This window comes from Orycteropus afer, unplaced genomic scaffold (genome assembly GCF_000298275.1).
Source record: "Orycteropus afer afer isolate SDZICR_OR568_19922 unplaced genomic scaffold, OryAfe1.0 scaffold00762, whole genome shotgun sequence".
Lineage (NCBI taxonomy): Eukaryota > Metazoa > Chordata > Mammalia > Tubulidentata > Orycteropodidae > Orycteropus > Orycteropus afer.
The window spans coordinates 492,951-501,123 of NW_006922349.1; the positions used below are offsets into that span (position 1 = coordinate 492,951).

Genomic DNA, 8,173 nt, shown 5'->3' on the forward strand with positions numbered 1-8,173 from the left:
GTTCAAGGCTTTTATCCCCTTTCTCCTGCTCTTCTGGCCTGCTACTCTGGGCGGGCCTGAGTTTCCCCTCCTCACCCAATCCCTTCAGCTGATCGCTCTTCTGTCCGGGTTCAAGGCTTTTATCCCTTTTCTCCTGCTCTTCCGGCCTGCTACTCTGGTGTCCTTGCCTTGTCTCTCCTCACCTGTTATCCCCATGCAAATTTCCTATCCAGGACCCTGGGTAACTATGCATGTGGGAAAAATCTTAATTGATTGTATTTTGGATTCTGGAGCTACATTTTCTGCTTTGAAATCACCAAGTCTCCCTTAAGCCCTTGCACAGTGCTGGTAGTGAGGGTGACCAGAAAACTGGCTACTAAGAGATGTTTACAATGTGTAACCTACAAAATTAGGGAGGATCAGTTTTTTCCTGACTTTCCATATGTTTTGGAATGCCAATTTCTCATATTGGGGTGGGACTTACTTAACAAATTGTGGACACATGTTATCTTTGAGAAAAGAAAAATTATAATTACTGCCCCACCAGAATGACCTCATGCCATGCATGCAGCATTGATGTCTGAGCCTATGGCAACATCTATTGTCCTATCTGGGAAACTGTTAGAAAATCTAAAGACAAATGTATTGACCAAAGGCATTCCTGGGAAGGTGAAGTCAGGCTGTCCTATAGTTGTTACACAGAAGAAGGGGCTCCCACCCCATTGTAAGTCAGAAATAATATCCTTTGAGAAAGGAGGCTTTTGAATGCATAGCCCCACTGGTTAAGAGGTTTTTGGTTACAGGACTTTTGAAGCCATGAAGATTCCCTTACTACACTCTCATCCTCCTGGTTTGAAAGCCTGGGACTGTGGACTATAGGTATGTATAGGATGTGAGGAAAATCAACCAGATTGTGGAAGACATTCACCTGTACTCCTGAACACTTACGCCCTGCTAGTGACACTCCCAGGGGAATGATCTTAGTTTTACACCTTAGATTTAAAGGAACATTTTTCTGCATACTGGTCCACTGCAAGTCTCAACTTCTTTTTGCCTTCAGGTAGATGGAACCAATCACAGGCATTAAAACCCATTTAATCTGGTGTTACTTGCCTCAAATTTTCAAAAATTCACCAACTCTCTTTGGAGAAGCCCTGGCTTCTAAGAAAAGTGACTGTAAAAGGCGACTGTAAAAATTTGAGTATTGCTCAAATCTGTGGATGAAGGAGTTCTGCTGGTGTAGTGTCTAAGGCAATTGACTGCTAACCAGAAGGTTGACAGTTTAAAGCCACTAGATGCTGTGCAAAAGGAAGATGGGGAAATCTACTTCCATTAAGATTTACTACCTCAGAAAATCAATAGGGATTGTTATGAGTTGGAAACGACTGGATGGCAGTGAGTTTTTTTTTTTGTTGTTGTTGTTGTTGTTGTTGTTTTTCATCCTTATATCCATCATGGCAAAGAAGACTTGGATGCAACACTGTGCAGACCCTTAATTTCCTTGCAGATTGAGCATATAAGGTTTGAAAAACAAGGCCCAGCTCTTAAAGCCCCAGGTGATATACTTGGGCTTTGTGATATCTCATGGAAAGAGGAACCTATCCCAGGATTGAAAGGATGTAATAATCATGGTGCCACCTCCCAGATCAAGGGAAGAACTTCATGTGTTTCTAGGAAGGGCTAGCTTTTGCTGCCTTTGGATACCCAGATTTAGTCTGATAGCCAAAACAATATATGAGGCCCTGAAGGGAAGGAAAGGAAATCCCTTGTTTGGATCCCACAGTGAAAAAGAACTTTTGGACAGATTAAATACAAACTACATATGGCCCCTGCACTGGGACTTCCCAATGTACTGAAACTCTTTGAACTATTTATGCATGAAAGATAATGATTAGTGGTGACTCAGATATTGGGACTTGCCCAGACACTTGTTGCTTATCTGTCTAAGTAATTGGATAAAATTGTGAAGGGAGGGCCTCCTTGCCTTAATGTCATACGAGACTTGCTGCAGGAGACTGAGAAGTTCACATCAGATCTTAGTTCAAACTCCCCGCACTATTCTCTCCTTATTGCAGCAAAAGGCGGGTCGTTGATTGACAGCCAGAATAATAAGCACCCATTGTACTGGACAATCCAAAAGTGACTTTGAAAGCTATGAATATCCTTAATTCTACCACCCTTCAACCAGCAGGAAAAAAAAAAAAAAAAAAAAAAAAAAAACCTTTACATAACTGCACAGAAATAATTGAAGAAGTATATGCCATCTGGCTAGACTTATCTGTCAAGCCTCTGTAGGATGCAGACTTAGAGATTTTTACTGACAGCAGCAGCTTCATACATGAGAGAAACGTAAAGACTGGGTATGCAGTAGTGAACCTGAACTCTGTTGGAAAGTGGGGCCCTATCCATTTGTTCTTCAGCACAGAAGGCAGAACTAATAGCCTTAGGGAAAGCCCTCCACTTATCCAAAGGGTAATGAATGAACTTATATACAGAATATAAATACTCCCAGCTATTTGTACATGCTCATGGCACATTAGAGGGAGTGAGGAGTTTCATATTCATATGGGATGTTGTTGTTGTTATGTGCCGTCGGTTCAGACCCGACTCATAGCGACCCCTCCTTGGGTTTCCTAGGCAGTATCACTATGGAAGTAGATTGCCCCCTCTTCCTTCCGAGGAGTGGCTGGTGGGTTTGAACCGCCAGCCTTCTGGTTAGCAGCCAAGTGCCTTAGGCACTATGCTACCAGAGCTCCTATTCATATGGGAGGGGAAAAAAAAAAAAAAATGTATCAGCGATATTGGAGCTGTTAGAGTCTGTGAATGACCCCAAAAAAGGCTGCAATTATTTACTGCCCAGTTGCAAAAAAGGGACAAGGGATTGAGGCTAGAGGCGACAGGAAGACACTGAGGCAAAGAGGGCAGCCATGGATAAACTTGGTCCCAAATTTTAACAAAGAAAAACTACCTAAACATATCTACCAACCTGAAGATTTGTAAAGGACAAGAGAGTGGGGGTATAACAAGGACCCTATTTATGATTGGTATTACAATGAGGAAGTAAAGATTTTACTCTCAAAAGACAAAATCTTATCCAAGCCCTCTATTCAAATACATATCTTGAAAGAGACACTACTCTGGAGTGGGTATAAATATTTCTAGTGTCCCCTTGCCTGGCTAAGACAGTAAAAAAGATCACCTAGAGGTGTCACCTGTGTTTGAAACATAATTCAGGTGACAGTGCCCCACATCATTATGAGCCTAGAATGTAACACTGGCAGGTAGACTTTACAGTCTTGCCACAAGCACCTGGAAACTTTACATTTCTTTTAGTGTTGATTGATACCTATTCTGGATGGCTAGAGGTATTCCTTTGTCACAGAACGAACTACAGAAGTAATTAGTTTTATTAAGGGAAATTGTTCATGGATTCAAACTCCTGCTTTTAATCCAAAGGACAATAGACTAGCTTTCATCTCTCAGGTGACTCAAAGAATATGTTCAGCCTTAGGGATTCAATGGAAACTTCATGCAGCCTGGAGGCCCCAGTTGTCAGGAAAAGTGGTGAAAATAAACTACACTATCAAGAAAACACTAGCCAAGTTGTCAGGAAACTAACTTACCATGGTGTCAGGTGCTGCCACTTGCTGTGCTCAAGATGAGTACTGCCTGAAGCAGGCTCAAATTCACTCATTTCAAAGGGGTATGGGGGACAATTCCTAAGGAAGGGTACCACACCCATTCATGTAATGACAGAATTAGAGGAAGGAAGTGGGTAAAGTCTTTAAGTGGTATTTTACAAACTATCCATCAATATGCCACTGTATGATCATCTTATCCCACTGACATTCCTTTACATAGGTTTCTACCTGGAGATGAAGCCTTCCTTGGTGGAAACGTGGAAGAATCAGCATAGGGAAAACCAACTTAATGTGAAGTGGGAATGATCATGTGAAGAGCTATTAATAACCTATTCTTCCCTGAATTTGGCAGGGATCACACTCTGGGTCCGTTACACCCAAGTGAAGCCTGCACCAGCTGAATGTGACTCTCCAGCCTCTAGACTTGTATCCTATTCTTGTAGTCTACTTTCAGATCTTAGATATTTGTTCAAAAAGGATAGCTGAATCTATGTGGGGAATTTGGATTTCTATATTTGGTTTTAACCACGATTTGTCATTAAGTGAACCCATTCTGGTAATTCCACAAGCAAAAGGGATTCTAACTCTGGGAGTAGGAGACACTCTCTCTACCTTATGTTGTCTCAACCCTTTTTCAAGTGTGTCCTATCAACTGGATGAAAATGAACTACAAAACAGGAGATGACTAAATAGCTTATAACTTTAAGGAAAGCCCATGTCCCTGGCTGACTACTCTGGCAGACCTATATCGGAGATCTGGGAATAGACTTTTCTATTTATGTTGCTGATTTTACCTTAGCAGATGTCAGGGTCTATTGCTGTGTTAAATATAAAAAGAGTTACCCTAGGGACTTACAAGTAAGTCATGAGAGGAGAAAAGCTTGAGGTCACAGTGATGGGATACAGGAAACCTTTCCACACACTGGACAGATGGGATGGTGTTCTGGTTACCTAGTGCTGTTCTGACAAGAATATACCACAAATGGGATGGTTGAACAAACATGAGTTTATTCTCTTACAGTTAGGAAGGCTAGGAGTCCAAGTTCAAACTGCAAGGCTCTAGGGGCTGCGTGAAAACACCTTAACCTTGGGCTTCAGCTCTGCCTCTTGCTTCCAGCCCACTGAAGCTAGAGGCATCTCTTCACTCAGGCAGCTACTGGCTGCTGAGGCTAAAAGCCCAAGGTCCACAAATAAAATGGCACAGTCCCAATGTTACCAAACCACACAGCATGCCATTAATTCAAGTCCATTGAAAGTTCTAAGGTTAGCAGAGCATGGCAGGCTGCTGAACAACTGCACAGCTACCTTCAGGGTTCAAATGTGCCATAAGCTAGAGACCATTCTAAAAGCTATTTCTTATATACAGGAAGCAGAACACATACCCAAAGCAGCTACTCGGCTGCTCCAATAGATTCCACCATGAAGTTAATCACCAATCTCACCATGGGAAATAATTACATTCAGCTGCCCAGCCACTCAACCAGTCCCCATCAAGTTGACACACAAACTTAACCACCACAATTCCACCCCTTGTCAACGTGACACTGGTAAAGATCTTCAATGTGTGATATCTGTATAGATCGCATCACAGGGTGACTCTAGTCCCCTAGTTCCTGACTGGAGACCTCACCCCACTTATGCTTCCTTGCTTTCCTCACATTTTATTTAAATAACACATAGTGAATAAAGTTTATAATTTAATCTTTATGTGACACTCATGAGCTTCATACAAGGATTATTGTCATAATTAAAATATAAAAGTTTTTGACCCCTATGAAATTTTTCAAAACATTTATACTATAGTATAGCTGATGGCTAGAATCCAAGATGGGGTATTTCCTGTGTGTTCTTGACAAATTTGTTTGATATTTCAAAACTCTTCTGTGAAATGAGGGAATATTATTAGCAATCATTGTTGTTGAAGTATTGCTTAAGACCAATCATTTTCACAAACTTTGTACAGTTCTTGCCATAAAAGCTTACAATGATTATGGATTGAAAATTTTTATTATCATATGATGTGCATTGAATCCTAATGGAAATAATAATTGCATGGGAAACAAGACATTTACAATCAGAAAATTTATACTTTTATACAAGGAACTGTGGATGATTCCTAGTGCTCATTGTCATTACTGATCTCCTTCCCCTACCTTGACAGTATTATCCTTTGACAGCTTTATTCACTTTCCATCTCAGGACAGCAGGTATGGCCATGGACTTACTCAACCAATAAAAGGAGAGCAGAAATGACAGATAGAAACAATAAGAATCAGTGTAGAGTGCTTTATATTCTGTTTCTGTGAGTGACAGGCATTTGACTAGGGAAATCCCCATCTTTTTTACTGAAAATGATTTTACATTAAGTTTTCTAACACATCAAATTTTTATGATCTCTTTTATTTTCAAATGCATTGGAGATGTTTCATATGAATGCTTTGTCTTTTGAATTGTGTCTCTCCTTGATATCATAATGCATATTCAAATCTCTTTTCTAATATATATTTAAAGTGCTTATTCTTAATCTAATTTTCAAAATATATATAACTGGATAATTTTTAAACTATTTATTATAAGTTTGTATACTTGTGAATTAAGGGTGTCTCTCTCCTATAGATGCCAAAATTCCATTGGAAACGTGTCCAATTGGGGTTTGTGGATTATATCCATATTTACGGAAGAACTGATGATGATGATAATTCAGGTCCAAGATGAATTAGATATTTGGCTGCTGACACCTTCAAATAAAAACATGCCTCCAATCAAATCCATTTCACTCTTCACAGCATAAATTAGCAATCATTTTATGATCCTTAAAAGAATATATTTTTCATACTTCTCTTGTGAATGAAAATTTGCTTTTGCTCTATAATACTAAATGTGACAATTCACAATAAATTGATGAAATATTCTTTAAAAATTTACCAGTATTTTAAGCATGGAAAAGCACAAAAATGATAGAGTTTAACATAAAATATTGCTAATGATAACATTTTAGGCTTTTTAAGACTGAAATTTTTAGTGGAAGCTTTTAACATACCAAACACATGACTAGGGCTTCCTTATTTATAACACCATATATCCTATACAAATCATTCAAAATCTGAAGAAAGTAAAGATCTTGATAAATATTTTAGTGAACTTACATATAAACTTTACATGAAGTACATCCATACAATTCCAAACTATAATCTCAACTAATTACAGAAAAGATAAATTTCAACTAAAAACTTAGGGTCAGCCTACACAATTTTCTATAAATTTCCTGGCTAAAATAATTTTTTCATTATTTTCTTAATGGCACATTTTATTTGTTCATTTCTAAGACTATAGATAATTGGGTTGAAGAGCGGGGGAACTATAGAATAGAATGCAGAAAGGACCATATCCTGGACGGTTGCAGGCATTGTGGATGGCCTTAGGTACACACAGAAGATTGAGGTGAGGAAGATTGACACCACGAGGATATGAGGGATGCAAGTGGAAAAGGCCTTTGTTCTGTCATCTCCACGTGGAAACTTCAGCACAGCAGAAAATATGTGAATATATGATCTGATGATGAAGGTGAAACAACCTCCACAAATTACCACACCAGAAGCAATGATTGTCATCTTATTGCTGAAGGTGTCAGAGCAGGAGAGCTTCAACAGAGAGGGGATGTCACAGAAAAACTGATGAATAACATTAGAATGGCAAAAGGGCAGTCTGAAAGTGTAGCCTGTGTGGAATCCTGAGTAGACCAGACCACTGAGGACGGAAGCCAGTGTCATCTGGACACAGACCTGAGGGTTCATGATCACAGAGTAGTGGAGAGGTCGGCAGATAGCCACATAGCGGTCACAGGCCATGATGGTGAGGAATAGTAGCTCCACATATGCAAAGTAAACCACAAAGAAGACCTGAGCTACACATCCTGCCTTTGAAATAGCACTGCTGTCAAGTAGGGAGTTGACACATGAATTAGGGACTGTTACAGAAATGTAGCATGCGTCTAAGAGGGACAGATTCCTGAGAAAGAAGTACATGGGGAAGTGAAGACTCTTGTCTAGGGTGGTGACAATAACAATGAGAAAATTCCCTATGAGAGTCACCAAATACATCAGAGAGAATGATAAAGCATACAAAACCTGTAGTTCCCATACATCAGAAAACCCCATCAGGAGAAATTCCATCTTCATAGTGGAATTGGGCATCTCTGGGTGAGACATCTCATACCTGGGAGGCAATGAAAGAAGTCCTGAACACATGAAGAACTGAACTATGAGAAGATGTTGTTCAGTTCTTTTTCTGTTACCCTTTTCCTAATCTCAATGTCCCTAATATTTTTATATGTAAATTATATAGTACTTCATTAAAGTTTTATTCCTATTGTGGGAGTGAACTGAAAATTACACCATTTTCCCATAAACTCACATATATAAGTGTCTAATATATATTTTACAGGCTTACAGATGAGGAGAGACAACTCAGGGACGTCCGAAGTAGCAAGCAGGAAGATCAGGAGAAAGGGGCTTAAAAGCCAGGAAGCCAGAGAAAAGAGCAGTCAGCCAAAG

The 8,173-nt window shown here is 39.6% G+C and overlaps 1 pseudogene; it reads right to left on the reverse strand.

The window, feature by feature from the left end:
• Positions 1-6,927: 6,927 nt before the first annotated feature.
• LOC122151819 lies at positions 6,928-7,813 on the reverse strand (annotated as a pseudogene).
• Positions 7,814-8,173: the final 360 nt, after the last annotated feature.